Consider the following 19,223-nt stretch of genomic DNA (forward strand, 5'->3'; position numbering starts at 1 on the left):
TACTTTATTCTAACTATTGTGACTAAAGCAACATTTCTAACTTAATGCTGATCTCACTACAACTGTGCAGTTGAATCAAATCTGTTAAAATAATGCAAATTATGTTAACAGAATGTAACATCATTTACAGGCTATTTCACATTAATATTCAGGGAAGATGATTATTGTACAGCTGCACCATTTCTGGCACCTATTTTCCATTGTTAGACCTCCGATTAACAGTACAGTTAAACTTATGCCATACTATAACTTTGGACACAATAACACTGTTCCCCCAAATGCGACAGCCTAATTACTACTTGACGTAGTTGCAAAGCAATCTTGTTTGTATTTCCTTCCTTGTCTTGTATTTCTGTCTTTATGATCCAAGGTGAGTGAAGTGAGCACAAGGCAGGGTCTCCATCCAACAGAACGTTATCCAGCTATCATGGAATGGTTTGCAAAACTAAGGACATTTATCTCGTGGTCACAAAACTGGACTTCTCTCTAGATCTTTACCTTAATATGTAAAGTGCCCTTTATTCATTTTCAGATGTGATTATCTATTCTTGCATTTGTTTTTGACTGCGGTAACCAATTTAGCAGTTTTGCCAACAGTCTTTGTAAGAGACATGAGATTAAAATCTACAAGCAAGCCTCTTATACTTGATATGTTATGCTTCCTTATGCAATCCTTCCAACAAACTGTCAGGAAAAAATGAGCTGCTATTGTCACACACTCCCCACTTAATCACACTTAAAATTACTGTGATAAAGGTGCAAACGTGTTGTGGCTGGTGGGACAAATCACAGTAATCTAGCACAAATAATCACAGTTTTATAATCAGTTGTGTTTATGGGAGTTCCAGAAAGACATTTTTTCCCTTTCTTTGACAAATAGGTTTACTTACATTTGGCACTACAAAGAAACTTATTATACGATCTCAAATAAATTTGTAGTTTTTCTTACTTGCTGCTCTTTTTTTTCGATTCAACTTTCACCTTTTTTGGAAATATTCCTTAAAATTATTACCAGTTTCATATTTATGTCACAGAGACTGCCTCGGTTTCCAGATAGTCTCTATGAAAACACACAGATGTATTTTACACACATACTGCGAGAGTTGCATTTTTTTTGTCCCTCCATCTGACACCTTGACGTTTACAATATTGACCATTAACACGCTGATGAATGAACAGAGTCCACTTTAGTTAATTAATCTGAGCTGCTGCAGTCCCACTAACAGTCCACCAGAAACGTCGAATTGACTAAAATACAGATGGAGTAACATAATTTCTTTAATGTTTCTCCATACGTTTAATTTTTCATATTATACACAGTACTGGATGTGTTTTGTCCCTTTGCTTAGTGTGAAGAAAGCAGATTTATGTTGGTCGTACTATAATTTTTTTCAGCCCGTCTTGAAGAAGGCACACAGGCTCTCTGCTCCACACTGTATTTGCACTATTTTAAACTCTATGCAGGAGTTTGTTGAAATAGAATATCAGCAGGCACTAGAGATAAGGTTTGGTGTTGCTCAAAAGCACACACAGAAGGAATCACTGCATTGCCCTGCTGTAATCTGCATACAGAAACTGAGAGACATTGTTGGAGGACTTTTGATACCCTAAATGACTAATGAACTACAGCTTTTGCTAATTTAGGCAAAATATAACAATATCACAGAACTGGTGAGATGAAATGAAATTACTCCTAGCTCTAGTGCTCACATTGTCTGCAACTGCGAGCTGGAGATGAGCAGACTTCGACAAAATAGGGTAATGTCAGGTAGGTGTATAAATCACTTTAACTTAGGGTCAGGAGTTTCCCATGTTTGATCTTGACTACACTCGCAACTATATAATCCATGCGTGTAATATGCATTGCCAACACACAGTAGGAATAGCGAAGGATTAAAATCAGATAAACATATTTGATATCTTCAACAAGGCACTAATCAGACTGCCAAGTACAGTAGTTTACAAATGTGTGCACTCCTACCAGATGAGCTTTGCTGGGGTGGTTTCCCCACCGCTTGTCAGGATGGGTGAATGTGGTGGAAACCAGTCTGATAGTCCTGCGGTGAAACTGTTTCTCAATCCTGCGTCTTAGACCTGCAAAATAAAAAAATCCCCACTTTAGCATATCACCTCAAAGAATTGAGTCCTGGAAACACGGCTTTCAAAACAAGCAGATATATTATCTAAAGAGTCTCAAACTGTAAGACAAAGACATCGGTATGTTTCCTTTTTAATGATGTTTAAATATAAAACAAATGTCTTAATTTAGTTTTCTCATTTGTTTTTTCCAAGTTCTTAGGAATTCTGGAATCTCAGTGCCGCTAGGTTTTCTTCTAAAGTGTGCATTTGCTGTGACACATATGCTTTTTAATGTAAATACACCGAATATAATTGTCTGGACAAAAATTATGTCAGTTTTGTCCTTAATCTAGCATCGGTAATATACCATAGCAACACTAAACCATCCAAGAAGCCAATATACCACCATTATGCACAATTATACAATCATACTAGCAGAATTGTTATAAAAAATATTTAGTCTGTTCCATGTTTACAACGTGATTTATTTTGCAACATTTAAAATATTAAAGCTTAAATAATATGTTGCCCAAATTCTTTGATGTTATCGTTTTGTAGGGTGCAATATGATATTACAGTCCTTTCAGCTGACTCATAAACGTCTCTGTATGAATGGTGCAAAGTTTATGCGGAGGTATAAGCACACACACGGCACAGTTTTAATTCAGAAACACAGTTTCCGTACAGAAAGAGCCGCGTGCATTTGTCATGTGCAAAGCACCCATTATTTACGTGCAAATTTGTCACGGAAAACTGAAATGACGCTGTCTTCATTGCTACGCGCAATTAAAACTTTCTGGAGCGACGCCAGGATGCCCTCACTGCTGGAATTTATCGTCTCTCACATTTTAACCACTGAAAGATGCCGGATGAGTACACATCGTTTCATAATTAGGTGAAGCATGCATGTTCCAATAACACTGTACATGGGTGATGGGTGCAGTAACTGATGACAGAGTACCAAAAAAAATATACACGTATAAAATCTTTATAAAAAATAATTTCCAGAAAACCACGCACACTTGGATCCAACTACCTGACTTTCTCTGAAAATAGTACACAAGTTTTAGAGATGTTCCAGTAACTCACACACCAAATCACACAAAGGTTTGTTTTTTTTTCATTTAAAACAAACAACAATCTCTAACCACTTAACCTTCCTACATGGGTCAGAGAGAAAGTGATAGGAACCCGGGTTTAACATTTTGTGCCAACAGTCTTCTGACTTAGTTTCTCACCATTCACATGTCAGTGCATTGTTTGACACATGAGACCATGTCTGAAAAGTCATCCCACACACAGCAGACAGATGCAAAAAGCCCTTTTTGTGTGGGTGTGTTTTAACTAAACATGAAGCCTGCTTATGTGTGAGAGACAAAGAGAAGGTGAAAGAAGCTCAGATGTGGGCGGTCAACTTTTAATATTCATATCTTCCTATCTTTCATTTATAAAGGAATTATTTAAAAACTTTGGAGCGCTATTTATATCCTTTTGTATCCTGTTCCTCCTTTGTTTTGGCCTTACGTGGTGACATTTTCAACAGTAGGACACAGTTTTCCCTCGAGAATTCATAGCAGAAATACTGCACTGAATCACTGATGAATTCTTTTTGTACTTAGAGATTTAAAATGACTAGTTGCAGAATATGCAGCACACTAGATGATGAGTGGTTGTTAGGATTTTTTAAATTTGTTTTTTTTACACACACTCACACACACCAGAGCTCCTCTAACTACACTGCAGCAGTACAACCCCAGCAAACCTGACTCCTTATTCTGAATTCACAGGACCACCGAGGTTTTTATTTGATGCTTTTGCAGAAAATCTGACCCAAAAAAGTTGGACTAAATCATATTTACAGGCATGAATCATCTGTGTTTCCAGTGCTGGAAGGCCATGACTGTAGAAACAAGCATGCTATTATTTACAAAGCTAAGCTGTCTATTTACAGATGATAATTGACAAAACCTAAATGAATAAAATGTAATCTATGGGGTTTTGGGATAGCAGAGATTTTTGAGCAGGTAACCCATATGCTCAAAGACTAATGCAGGGGCCTGGATTCAATTCTGCCCTGGACTATTTCTTGCGTTACATTCTTCTGCTCTCCTTCTCCCACTTATTCCTGTCTGCCCTGTCCAAAATAAAGGCTAAATGCCCCAAAATAAAGCTTTAAATATCTAATCTGCATTATTAGTTTTCCTTTCAAGATCATCAGCTGAATCGCTGCTAATAGTGTTCTATATACATTTTAGCACTGAGCCTGGTTCTGCCAGAGGCTTCTTCCTGTTAAAAGGGAGTTTTTCCTTCCCACGGTCGCCAAAGTGCTTGCTCATAGGGGCTCATATGATTATTGGGTTTTTCTCTGTATGCATTATTGTAGGGTCTAACTTACTATATAAAGTGCCTTGAGGCGACTGTTGTTGTGATTTGGTGCTAAATAAAAAAAAAAAATGAAGTCAATAGAGGAATAAACTTTTTACAATGTGTGCTTTACTCATCACCAGCACACATTGTAAAAAATGTAACTCATGATGCAGAAAAAATATTCCATTACTTATTAGCTTACATACTGAGACCCCTTTCAGCCTTTCAAATCGTCCACACCCACAGCTTAAATAGTCCACATTTAACACCGAAAGTAACAGAAAAACAACACATTGTGGTTTAACGATATCAACTGCACCCAAGAGCACTCCTGTCCAGCCCTCACACCAAAAGTGAAGAGTTCTCATGCCCTCCTACGCTAACATGAGCAGATCGTTTTTATATGCAGGCAAAGCAGTAGCTAAAGTTAGCACACCAGATTGGAACACTCAACAAATATAAAAACTTCAAATTTCCAAAAGGCTCTGAGCTTGGCGAGTTCAGCTGCTCCACATTTGTATGCTATACCTCCACCAGTATCTCTTTAAAACAATAAACCAACTCCCATTGATCTGAAGCTGCAATTACAATAATAAACAGAGGTGAAAATAGTTATAACTACAAGATACCAGCTCATGAAAGTCTTTCCAAATATTATCTGATGCTTTATAGAATGAAAAATAAAGGATAGGATAAATAATCGACACATTAGCTCATTATAAACTTCTGAATTTTAAGTTTTGACTCCCCCACATCAAAAAGACACTTAGTCAACCATCAGTAAAAATGTTATCCAAGATAATGAACCATAATTGGTGGCATTCACTATGCAGCTAAATGAGTCACTAAGCACAATCTGCAGATCTGTACGATCAAAGTCTTTCACTGACCTTTCACAAACAAATTTTTGCAAGCATAACAGTAATGCTCATCTTGTAAAACCTGTTTTGGTGGATAATCCCATCACGGAGATCTAACCAGGTCTCCAAGAAATTTGTGAACTCGATCAGAGTTGGCCGGAGGTGTTTTTTTGTCAACGGCACAAACACCTTCCATGCTGGATCCAAAGCAGATATCAGTGAAATGCTGAGCAAATCGAATGTACATAATAACAGTTATTTTAAGCCAAAAAGCAGAAAAGTGGGAATTCATCCTGATTTCACAGAAGTGAATGAGAGGCATCAGACATGATCCTTTTCATTGCTTTGCTTTGTAATCACAAGACTTAAAGTAAACATATTCACAATATTTCACTTTTAGCTCCCAGGCCAAATTTAAATATAATATTTTTGCTGTTAAAATAAGCCAGCCACAGGGGGACCTCAAGTTAGTGTATTCCTAGTATCAATCCCAAGCCTGGACAAATGGGGAGAGTTTTGTCAGGAAGGGCATCCAGGATCAAATCTTTGCCAAATCAAAGACCCCTAAAAAGAGTAGCCGAAAGAAGAAGATGAGAGCTCATTTTTGAACCAGTACAGGTCGAGTATTGTGAAAATATCTAATCAAATGCAGAAGGCCCTTCTAATATTTCACTACAGAAAGCTACCAGTGGTTTGTAATAATTTCTTGGTCCATAGTTGAGTCAGAGGTGAAATAAACATGTCGGAAAAATGAATAAATTTGAAAAAGGCCTCAGAGTTTCTCCTTAAAGTTAATTAGCATCATCAAAATGTTCAAAAGTGCGATAGCATTATCTCATCATTCCTTTTTTTAGTTTGTCTAGGTAGCACTAACATTTATCGACTCTATCATTTAACATTTATCACACCGTTTGTTAATCCTTGTTTGTGTTTTTGTGATCTCTCTATGCCCTCCTTTTTCTCTCTTCTTTCCCCTTCATCCCCCAACAAGTTACAGCAGATGGCCGCCCCTCCCTGAGCCTGGTTCTGCAAGAGGCCTCTTCCCGTTAAAAGAGCTCTTTTTTTCCCCATTGTGGGCAAGTGCTTGCGCATAGGGGAATCACCTGATTCCTGGGGATTCTCCTCAATCTTTAGGCTTGCGGTGACTACAGTTGTGAATTTCGCACTAAATAAATCTAACTGAACTGAAATCAAATTATTAAAAAATATTTTTAAGACTGTGTTTTTAAAGTGTATCTAATACTAATGCTTCCTTTCCATGAAGAGAGAACTGCTGAATGATTCATGTTACCAGTGACCTCTTTCTTGACCAAAAATGCAGCACATCCTTTTTTTGTGGAAGTTTAACTTTGAAAATGACACACAGTGCATGATGGTACTTGGGTACAGCCATCAACATCTGAAAAAATATGTAATGTCTGGTTTCACTTGCATTTAGAACTATTTACTCAGAAAACTGTTAGTTGTAGATGGTAACAAGCAGTGGCTGACTGCCTACTGGGACATTTCCCCGTAGCTCGAGGGTCATTTTGTCCTGCTGTGAACAGTGGTAATAAAACAAGCATGAGTCTCAGAACACACCGAGATAAACTCTGTGCTCTTGCCACACTATCCACAGGAAAAAACACACCCATAAATACCTTCCAGTCAGTCCCATATATTTTCTATTCACTAATTGGACTAACATTCCTGGCATATGTACATAGTGGACAAATAAATTGCACCTCACTACTAAGGGTGTTGCTAACAAATGATTGTATTGTGAATAATCATTTTAACTCCAAATGAGTTACTGATAACTTTATAAACACACATAAAATCATAATTACTTCAGTAATGCTTCTATTGACCTACTTTCAAATAGTTATGGCAACTAACTTTTCTTGTTCACTCACGTGTTGAATTAAATGTTAATTAATTACTGACTGATTATTATTGTTTTGTTTTTCTCATTTTCTATAGATTCTGAAGCAATATGGCCAAACTTAAAAATTTTGTGAGCATTACCTGCCTGAATTTTGTTTGTTTGGTTGTTTTTGTGCAAACAGAGTGGCCTGGGATGAAGTAGAGTTTCCAGCCTTAATTACTGCTTCAAGTACGTCTTTCCGCTGATGCACTTCTAGTATAAGATGAGAGGTTACAATGGTATTTGTGCTGTTCTAAACAAAATACGCACTTAAGAGAACACATTGTTTTCAATAGTAAACCGATTCTGCGAGCAAACAGAGGCCTCCTGTAAAAATAGCATGTTGGCTGGTAAACAAAGCGGCTTCAAAAAGGAAGTGAGAGGTTTAATATCAGTGAGTGACTCAGGCAGCGGAGCACAGGGAAAATCCAGAATCAATACGTTTCAGTTCTCAGTATATGCTGTACTGTGGCATATTTACATTTATCTGAGGTTCCTATGCAGGTCACAGACTATGTTGACAATAGCAAAGTGGTTCCTAGAACTAAAGCCTTTCATGGCGATAACAGCACGCAATGATGAGCCACTGAGAATAAGCCAAAGTTGGGACTAATATTCAAGGGAATCTTTAACTTTCCACAACAAAACTTCAAAGAGCGCAGTGGTTCCAAACTTTCTGCTGCTAATGTTTTTGTTTGCACCTTAGCTCCCTACCTGCAGATTTGCTGCCAACATTATCTTCACGGAACTGTGGACTCAGAGAGCTGGTTTAGAGTTACAGAGGACTGAAGCCGAGAGTAGAAGTGATAGTGAATGCTGACCTATTTTTATAGCTCAATATATGGTACGTCAGCAAATGCCCTTTGATTCATATTACTGTAGAGAAATGATCAGTACGTCAGCTAGTAACTAATATAATGAATTCCTTAATAAAAATGATACTATGGTGATGGGTAATGAATACTGAGGTAGTTACTGGTGGTTTGCATTTAGCTGTTAGTGATACACACATAAAACACTTATTTAACCTCCTGGGACCTGGCGTCCACGTATGTGGACATCCCATTTTGGGCTGTCAAGACCAAAATACTAACTTTTGCTCTACAAGGGCCTGATATCCACTTACGAGGACATTATACTGCCACTGTTCTATCAAAATTTTAAACAAATAGCTTCATATGTGGATCTCATTTTTCTCAGAAACAACAATCTGGTAATTCTTTGTTTTTACATTCATCGGGTCCCAATATGCCCAAATATCAAAGAGAAATTAAAAATGCATGCCATGGAAGAGGTTAAGGAAAATAGAAGTGAAATAAGTATTGATTTTACTATGACAGCTATTTACTTTACCAGAATGAAGGTGCAGGTAATTGTTCCTACATTTATAGTGTTAATTGTAAAAGCGTTAAGCATTTTTTTTTTAAAAAGGGAACATGGTTGCACGCTCTAGAGAATAGTTAAAACTCCTAAAAAAAAAGCTGAATAGGATACAATTTGATTAAAAAAAAAAACAAACTCTGCAGTTCCTACATCATTGCTGCGTCCCAAGATTTCTTTTAGCTTTAATGATCTGCACTTATAGACAAGTGGGTCATACAGGTGCCGTGTGTCAGTTAGGACGGTGTAAGGGCTTTGAAATACTAAAAAACGTTGACACCCACTATTCAAATGATACAGATATCATAGTGCTACAACCGAATGAACCCAACGTAAACACAGCCGTAGTGAAAATGGTACTATGGTACTCTGACAAACAAAACTAGATCATGCTGCTATAATCAGTATCAGTACAGCCAGCCTGAAGTATACCACTGATAACTTGAAACTGCAAGAGTGTCATGTAGATGTTTGTTATATTGTGAACAGGAGGTGAAATCCAGACATGAAAAGATAACTATCTGAGAGTGTCATTTGAATTTCAGTTTCAAGAGGCTGAACTTGCCCAAAGACACACCTATACAGATTACACAATAAGGGCTTGGAAACAGATAATATTATATGTGAATTTTTTATATCCTTCATATAGTCATTTTTTAAAAACAAGTGGCAGCGGTGTAGTTGCGCAGACTACTTCATCAAAGTAAAAGAACATTTGACTTATTCATAATAACTGGTAAAGTAAATTTCAGGCAGCTGAAATTGGCAATAGCTGAATAGATATCATTGTTTAATATATCAACACAGGCCTTTGTCATAGTGTTTACCTCAGGATGTGAAGTGTTGATGCCTTAAGACTCAGCGATCTGCGGCATATTTTGGTCATAAAATGTTGATATAAAAATAAAAATCTTTATTTTATCACACACAAAACTTTCAAAGGCCTCACAAAGAGCATCTAAATAACGCAGCTCTAACAAGGTCTTCATATAAAATGCTGACAGCCAGCATCATTGCATATTATAGGAAATACAATATCAAAAAAGTGTTGAAAATGCCATTTTCAAAATATTGTGTAAGTCTTGTGTTTTGTTGACACAGATACAATTTCCTCCTCGTCAGCCTCATCAAATCCCTCCTCTTGCAACAAAATGTATATGAAAAGTAAAGGCAGAAATCTGAAATATGTTTCTAATTCAAAGGTATTTGCGAGATAGTCTTGCATGTGCAGTTAAGAGGACCTTGCCTCTGCAGAACCCAAATAGAAAAAAAAGAAATTAAAAAATAATAATAAAAACCACACATACACAACATGAAGTAATTTTAAAGAGCTATAAAAAACACGAGTTTGATAGTTAAAAAAAAAAAAGACTCAACAACATGGTGGTGAAGCTAAAAACAAGCCTCTCTTAGTTCCTGAAAAGTTGACTTCTGGCAGATGTGAAGCCTTTGTTTGACGTCAGCATCTCTTAAGTAGATCTTACAGTAAGAGACCGAGTCTTTACATAAAGCGACTCTAGTGATTATCTAAAACAAAACATGAAATCTTCTCATGGCCCTCAAACAACGATAAACAGTCTCTGATTTGAATGTTTAAATGTCAGCTGGGCCAAACGATGAGCAGCGAGAAGAGGGAACAAACCCTTTCACACGTCCACGTGCATGCAAATATATACGTGCACTCTGCAGCCCACACACGCAGGCCACTGTACACATTGAAACTGCTAATACTCACACATGCATTAATACTCACACAGAGTAAAGCATCAACTGACCTAAAAGGTGTGTAAGTAAGCTGACCCCAGACCTCATGGACAGTCCTGCATGACAAAGAGACAAATTAAAATTAGTCAGGAGGTAATTTTGAACCACCAGATCCTGCTACAAGAGCTTCAGTGGACCTTGGCATGGATTTACCAACTATTTGGAACTCTACTTGAGGGCTGAACATCATTTTTCCAACCTATTGCCTTATTTGATGTTTTTATGATGTTGTTCAGTCCGAAAATCTTACACAGTTGTTCAAATGAAGGCCAAACCATATGATTTAAATCTATTACTGAAACCATTCAGTGACCCCCTAGAGGCCTATGAGTTGGAGTATAATGGGAAAGATCGCACCCATCAGAATAAAAATGCTTCGTCGTGGGATAAGATCCTGTCACTGTAAGGGTCAAGAGTTCAAATTTACAAATCCTCAAGTCTAGGAATGTTTTCTTCAGGGCTAGAAGCTATTATTTTAAACGTTGTGGGGGCTTTGATAATTTCAGTTGATAGGGCTGTGCAATACAGCAGCTTCAAATCTGACTGTAGAGGGAGTAATGTGGTTCACAGCATTTTTGACACTATATCTATATATCTATCGATATATCGATAGATGTATAAGAATCTTCATTTGACACGTGTTACAGACTGATAATCCTTTAACAGCATTGAAAGTCTAATAAAAATATTATTTTGTTGCCAGGTGTACTGACACAAACATTAACAGTTTGTAATGTTAAGAACTGTGTTCAAATCCACTGATTTTAGTGTGTTTGTTGTATCCATTACTTTCTGCAGGCTTTTCTATTAAAATATTATTAATCCTTATCTGCAAAAAGCCAGAAGTAACACATGTTAACATTATATTTTCCTAAAATCATGTACTCTAGAAACTTATGGATGATAGCAAGTGCCACATATAAACACACACGGACAAAAACATGGGCACACATAGAGCTGTATGTATTTGTATTTACAACTAAGGCAGAAATTCACTTAACATAACAAAAACAAAACTGTCGTATGTCCACATAGACAACAGTATAATTATTATTAGTATACTTACTTACTATACTGTACATGCAAACATATTGAGAAAGCTACAAAACCTGTTAACCTGTTAATTAACACAAACACAGCTGCTCTACTATCAGCCAACATACACATTCACAAACGCATATACACAGGAAGCATACTATTGTCTGCTGTTGTTGCTGTTATGATTTTCATTTTTATGTTGACAGTTTGTAAAAAGTACACACACACACACACACACACTTGCAACAGCACATCAATGTCTTGGGTATAGCAGGAGTACTAATTTTACATAAGTTGTAATGTACGCACATGTAGTGCACATATAGACAGACATGATAATATGCACACACCATATGTGCAGGCTAAAAATATAAACACTGAAAAAAATCTGAAGCACATGCTTAGAGCAACACACGGTGGCATAATAACATAGATAACTGCCCTTATATGAAGACACATGCATACTTAGAAACACATATAGATGTATGTGCTTCTAAGTATGTTGTACAACAAATATGCACAAATACTGCATGTAGCTTTACAATGGCACAAAACAAAAATGTGTGGATGCACTCACACACCCTTCAGTATTATATGTGCACTGAGCAATGAAAACAGACAAACATGCAGACAATAGAAGAAAATATATACACATAGCTATGCACACACTATGTTGACATAAACAAAAACAACTACACATGCTGAAATAAAACTACATATTTGCCCAGTCACGGTGCAAATATGTAGTTTTATACAATATGTAGTTATAAATAATTAGTACAGATTTTACGCGCATTCAATTACAACAATTACTTCACACACAGATGCAAATGTATATTAATCTCGGCAAGGACAGATACTAAGAGACATAAAAAGACAAAAGAATTAGAGAAATGACTGTGTATACAAAACAAAACACACACACTGTATTTAAAAAGTCATAAAAAATACCAGAGAGCTGGTGTACACTAATTCAGAGACCCCAGTCCCATCCCCCACCCTCCACAAAAAAAACAAACAAAAAAGAAAAGCAGCCACAAACGCACAAACAGTATAAACACAGATCTGCAGATATATTAACAAAGGAGGAGTGTACTGTGCACATACACGTACATATAAATATTCACTGCTAATGTATACGACCTCAGATATGCACTAATCGGTGTATGTCTACTGATCATGTGTGCACAGAGATCAATACATATGGTAGCTGTGCAAACAGACACACACACTCACACACACGACACATACACGGAACAAATTAGCGACTGATTAGTCAAACAGTTACTGATGGCAACAAAGTGATGCCACCCACGGACACTGAGCATGCAACACTGCTTGTCTGAAACCATAAACATGTTTATATTTAATTATTGTCTCATTTTAGACCAGAGAAACTTTTCATACAGACTCTGACATTTAATATCTTAAACTAACCACTGTGTGGGAGCACTATATGAAAACTCCCTGCAGCAAACTCTGCAGCAAATGATTAAGGTTATAATTAAGATAAGAGATTGAAGTCAGCAAAAGGAGCAACTAACTCACCAGCTGTCAGAAGTAATCAACAACCTGGCAGTTGTCAAATATTTTTTTTCATCTTAAAACTACATCACAATACAATTTAAGCACAAAAGGGTTATAAGGAAAAGGTGGATATTTATGATAAATATAAAACAAATTTTCATAAAATGATTACAATGTTTTTTTCTGCATTTGAGTAATCAGCACAGGCAAATATAAGTAGCACGAGCAGTCAACTCAAATTTAAACTACTCTAGAGGGACAAAAAAATTCTGAATTGTTGTTCCAATGAAACTGCAGTTAACAACTGGGTCGCCAGTAAAATTAAATATGATCAAAATTGTATGTGCAGAACGTGCCATAAAACGGTCTCATTTTGAAACTACTTGTCTCAGTCATAAACCAGAAAGAAATAATCAGACATGGGTGACATGAGACGTGTAATAAAAAAATATATTTAAAAATGGGGAAAAACACAAAGAGAAAGGTGAAAAATAGTGTGTCAAACTGACTCTGGCACGAGTCATAATTCTGCTGGATCATCACCAGCAGGATTTTTACTGATCTGATTGTCAACAGTCCAAAAAAAAAAAAAAAAAGAAGCTAAACACAACTGACAATATTCAGCCTCCCTCATTTTCACTCTTTTTTTCTTTTTCTCTTCTTTTTTTAAGCATGCATTTGTTGTTGCTGAAAAGGTTAAAAGATTTTTTTTTTGTTTCCAGTCGAAACTGAGTGGGCAGGCAGCGAACCGAACATTCACAAGGCAAATTTCCCCTGATGCTCTGGTAATATTATCACTCCAAAGCATCATAGTTTCAGAATGACTTATGGATTTATTTATAAGAAGAAAACAAGTGTGACACCAATTAACTCACAATCAGTCACAGGTTACGGCTCACATGTTAGTTTTGACCATTTTGAAACTGACATAGATATACTCGAAAAACATATTCGACATAAATAAAAGGTCACGTTAGTGTCTCAATATCTGCTTCACTTTCAATATGACCTATCATTTTAGAGATAAGAGTGTGGCAGTGCTCATATTGTATAATTTATATTGTTCAATTTGTTCATAAACAATAATTTAAATGTCAAAACTGGAATTTAATAGTTACATAAACACTCGATAAAATACTGACTGTTTCAGCACAGGAACCCTTTGTTTCCTCGTGACAGATGAAACATCCCTTAGTGGAGGCACACTTTCATAAATGTAGTTTGGACCTAACAAAAAAAAAGAACCGTTTGCCAACATTTAACACCACTCCACCCACAGTTCAAGAGTTTATATGTCACCTTTAAAGAATCATCGATCAAAGTAATCTCATTCTGATTCAGAGTTTCACTATTACTGGTCGTTTTATTTATTAAAAAACACAAACACGAAGCAAATAAACCACACGCTGTGCTCACGTCCAGATTTATATAATTACTTAGCATACTCTTGTACAACAACATTGACAATTTAACTTGCCTTTCACACTCAGGGACACGGAGTAGCATTCAGGGGCCTATGACAAAAAGAGCAGCCAGCCTTCGACTACAATTTTCTAGCGTCAGACTAAAACCGTGAACACACAGTCAAATCAGATTTGAGGTGGACAATTTTTCCCCAGACGGCAGAGACCAAGTTTGCCTTCGTGTGATGTAAATAGCTATTGCTGGAGACGATCATCCCCCCGACCTATTTCACAAAAGACACCTGATAAACATGACATAATCCAGCATGACTACGTCGCCTAAAAATATAAAGGAGAGACAGACCAGCTTTACGCTGCATCATTTACTATCAAAATTAGTCAGAGAGCAAAAGAGAAGACGTTGAGGCTAAGCTTTGAAGCGATCAGGCGCGGTGTGTGTTTCAAAAACTCAAAAGGAAGCTGCGAGGATGAGACAACAGTCGCTGAAATCTGCTTTTCCTCTCTCTCTCTGTCGCAGATGTTTTGAAAGAGGGGAAAAGTATACGAGAAAAAAAAATACAAAAAAGAAGCAGAAAGGGAGTTGTGACCGAAATAAAGAGCTTCCATAAATAAGAGCAATCTAATAATTTCTGCCTTTAAATAAACAAATTAAATTTAGCAAAAATGCATTTTTGCCTCTAGGAACTTTACTTCCCTACATTCGAGTGTCACTGATATTTTAGCCTGCCATGATACACAGAAAAAAATGAGAAACAAAAACGAAAGTAAAAAAGAAGACTGGTGACTTAACAATTTGAAACAGGTAAAATTATATTCAAAAGAAATGTGGGAAGCTTTTGATCTATCTATTAAAGAAAAAAAAAAGGTTTGTCATAAATTCTGCAACACATTTACTAGTCATACTTTACATTTCACTATGAAGCATTAGTTTCTAAAACGTGGGTTCAGTCTGAATCATGTCACCTTTAATGCCTCACCGATCAAAGTAGTTCTCTTTTTGATTCAGTTTCACAGCAGGCGGAGGAAAAGAGAAAAATCTACTTTTCACCCTTTGGTGCGCAAAGAGTGTTTGCACACATCATGTTTCTTTAAACCAGAAACATGAGAAAAGTGAAAGAAAATAAAACGGTATGAAAGAGGGAAAAAAAACAAGAAAAAAGTAACACAGAAAGACACGTGGGTTACATTGTGGTGCGTGTATACCTATCTCTCAGTTGACAGAGCAGGGATGTGGGAGGTTGCACACAGAACAGAGCCTGGGAGAGCTATGGCCTCAAAACAGCCATCTCCATTTTGAAATGAGATGTCAAAACGACACACCGCCATCTGCTGAAAGTACTGTGAAGTGGTGAGGAGAAAAACCCTATGACTAGGCCTCACACACCTCCACACGAACTGTTTCAAGAACAAACATCCTGCTGCATGAACATATAGGCTACATTATTTCTATAAATATAATAAACTGCGTTTGTTACCCTGTTCGTTTTGAACGATACCAATTCATTCTTTAAATTCGCTCGCAGTGAAGCCTGGTATTAAAGGATTAAATCAAGCGGTTTGAATTTTACTCACTGTGACTAATAACACAACCTGCCTGCCTGCAGCTGGCGTAAAATACGACGTAGAGAAAGTCAAGCTCGGAAAAACTATGTGGAGAAAGTGAATGAGTAAAACTCTCCCCCGGCTCAAAAAGTACCACTATGAGCGCGTGTGCTCTGTATGTTTAAACACAGATGGTCTGAGGTTGACCCGGGCAACTACCAGTGACTGAATAAATGTATGAATGACTGTCAAAATGTGACGTACCTAAAATTATTTGCTGAACTGTTCCACACAGACGTGACAACAAAACTCGTGAACCCCCCTGATTTTAGCAACACCTCAGGCCTCCTGTAAGTCTCCATTAGCATTCTCCAATAGTATTCAAGTGTAAAATGGTTTATAAAACAATAGTATTATTGCAGGCACAATTGCATATGTTATATTAAAGCATTTGCCAACATCTGTAACCTCTCCTGCAGGGAAAACATAGCAGCAGCGGGACATATTTAGATAATTATTCATGTTTTACTTTAGCACAGTTGTTAATAACATTATTAATGTCTCTGTTCTTTTGAAGGGTTCCCATGAGCCACGCTAGAGCTAGCATGAACAACACCACATAAAGCAGTTAAATGGATTTATAAAATAAGCCAGATTAATTTCAGACACAGTATAGTGAATGCATAATGTAAGAATAAATGTACGAATCAAGGGAAACACATTGCATTTATTTGCTTTGTGCTGCAGCTGTGCTGACTAATAATTCCCCACTACACTTTATAATCGAGTAACTAGCAACCAGGTGGTCTGCTGGCAGCAGAAGATTCAGAATTAAACGCCCTTCCCTTGCACTTTAAGAGCCCATATGCTGTGTTCAGGGTCCTCTGCTCCACTGAGCATGATGATTGACTACTTAAAATAATTCACAAGAAAGAAACCCACGAAGCTGAAGACTTCTTTTCTGTTTTTTTTTTATTAATTTTGACTGTGCAGACAAAATGATGAGTGATTACAATGGACTGCGTCTCCCTTGACATTCAGTCTCTTACTATCATGCTGATGACTAACACAGATATCTGTTTGAGTTATGGAAGGTCACTCAAGTATCCCACATTGAGGGGAAGTGAATCAGGGGAAGTCGATGCAAGTTTATTAAACCACTATCATGTGTGCAAATATGAATAAAGAATTTTACATAGCATACTGGAGGTTTTCAAGGATGCTGAACTTTCAGTGTGATGCAGCAACCTTTGAACGGGCCACACAAGAAATGCCTGACAACCTGTACGTTTAAGCACCTGCTTGCTGAACTCTGAACGAGCAGTTTAACACGTCACTGGTCATTCTACTGGGAAGTGCTCCCCAGCAACAAGCAACAATGGGACATAACAAGCATAGCAAAACTCCATTCAAATGTCTGCTGACCATGTGATCGGCACAATAAGTAATATCCTGTTTTGTTCTACGCTGTTGCCAGTTCATGAGAGAAAGCTGAAACGGACACCTTTAGAGAAATTATGTAAAAGACACACGTCCATTAGATGGATCACATGCATAGTTGACTAGTTCTTAAGACTTCATATCTATTCATTGGTTTTAAATCATCTTTGTGTAGATTCATGCAAAAAAAAAAAAAAACTCAGTTTAAACTCAGTTTAAACTCAGTCTAACCTCTTAAGTGTTTAGTTAGCATGTAAGGACTCATATGTAATCAGAAAGACTCAGAAAACTCTGACCACTGCAGGAAACAAAACAATGTCTCGTGTCATTCAGTAGAGCAATTAAACATCTTTCTGGTAGTTTTAGTGATGCAGAACAATCTGCACTTTGGTCTTTTGAGTAGATAAACCAACAACTCCCTGCCTGCAGACTGCCGGAGTAGATAAACCAGTAGCCGTCTGGAGTAACCAAACCCACCTGTCTGACTGGCACGTAAGGCTGACGTCAAACATAGGTCACGTCTGCCACTATCAGCTGAGGCATACTCCATCCTGGCAAGAATTTGAGAAATCTAACTTCCTGTCACATTTAATCAATCATATGACAGTGACGGGAAAAAAAAGAATTATCCAAACATCTAACATTAGATGCTGTGTAAATGTGCTTCTTTGCTTCGTCTTAAGAATATGAAAAGTGACTAATCAGCGGTTTGGGATGGTTGGTCAATCAAACAAACGCTTAAAATGTGTTTTATAACAAAACGTTATGTTCTTTCTTACGAGTACAAACTTAGTTTTGACATATGACAAGCGATACAATCCATAGTGAAACCTAAAATTCACTGTGTATTTCATTAAAATGCAAAGAATTAAAAAAAAATCCAAGAGAAAACAAAACTACCTGCTGTTTCCAAGTGCAATGAAGCCTAAAGTCTTGTGCACCACTGACTCCCACTCTCTTCCTAAATGCAAAGTTTAAATGTTCTGAAACAATGAGGCCGGTCTCTTTAATTCTCCTTAGTTTATTTAGAGTTATAACAAATTTCATAAGGTACAAGAGCCTAAAATACCCAACTCTATCAAATCTGCCACAACATCATTCCCAAGAACTCTTTGCTCAAAGTGCAGAATTTCATCTCGAGAAATTCTCTGACTCAGCGCTCACAAACAATCAGGAACTGACTAACTACAGTCAGGTCTCTCCCATCTCCAGAACACTCTGTCTACTTTTAACTAAGCTACATTTGTATTTTTAAGGACAAAAACCAAACAACCAGATGTTTTCTATTAAAGAAGTTACAAAACATGGTCAGAAACAAATTTGACATGCCAGAAAGTGGAAGCAATCTACATTTAATGTAAAAAGATACAAAGTACAGATTTTCTCTCAGTCTATTTGATGGCTTGCCAAGAATTTTGATCAGTACATTGTACAAGATAAATTATATTAATTTTGAGACCCATAAATTTTCCCACCTTTGCTTCATATTTAACTACTCTTCCACACAGGGATAGAAATGGAACCATGCTTAAAAAAACAACTAAAAACAACAAGCCAGCATCCTGATAATTATAGTAATAAATAATAAAGTGTTTAGATCAAAGCTAGTACGGAGCCCAGGCAATGTAGTTTAAAGCCTTTGCAAGAATCAAACCAGTGACACTTTATGTGGGTTTATGTATTGTTGTTTTGTTTGAGTGTGTGGGGGCTTTTTTAAACATATATAACTTGCATGTGTCTCCTTTATGGCAGTCTACCTGCCTCTCTGTACACCACATTAGAACTTTAAGCAAATTTATGCATAAAAATGCAAAATGCTACATCATCTACAAAACTGCTACTGCAGAAACTTTAAATCTGTGCACAGCAGGTTTTCCCCCCTCAAACATCCCTTCA

General features: G+C 36.9%; 1 long non-coding RNA gene across 3 annotated transcripts in view; it reads right to left on the minus strand.

The window, feature by feature from the left end:
• LOC102792925 (uncharacterized) overlaps positions 1-19,223 on the minus strand; it is a 118,775-nt gene that overhangs the window by 52,549 nt on the left and 47,003 nt on the right. For all 3 annotated transcript variants that reach the window (XR_004843416.2, XR_436673.3, XR_004843415.2), the window contains exons 3-4: positions 10,368-10,412; positions 1,982-2,094 (exon numbers count right to left, since the gene is read on the minus strand). This is a non-coding gene — a long non-coding RNA (uncharacterized LOC102792925). The remainder of the gene's footprint in view (positions 1-1,981; positions 2,095-10,367; positions 10,413-19,223) is intronic.

This window comes from Neolamprologus brichardi, chromosome 13 (assembly GCF_056152115.1).
Source record: "Neolamprologus brichardi isolate AB-2024 chromosome 13, ASM5615211v1, whole genome shotgun sequence".
Lineage (NCBI taxonomy): Eukaryota > Metazoa > Chordata > Actinopteri > Cichliformes > Cichlidae > Neolamprologus > Neolamprologus brichardi.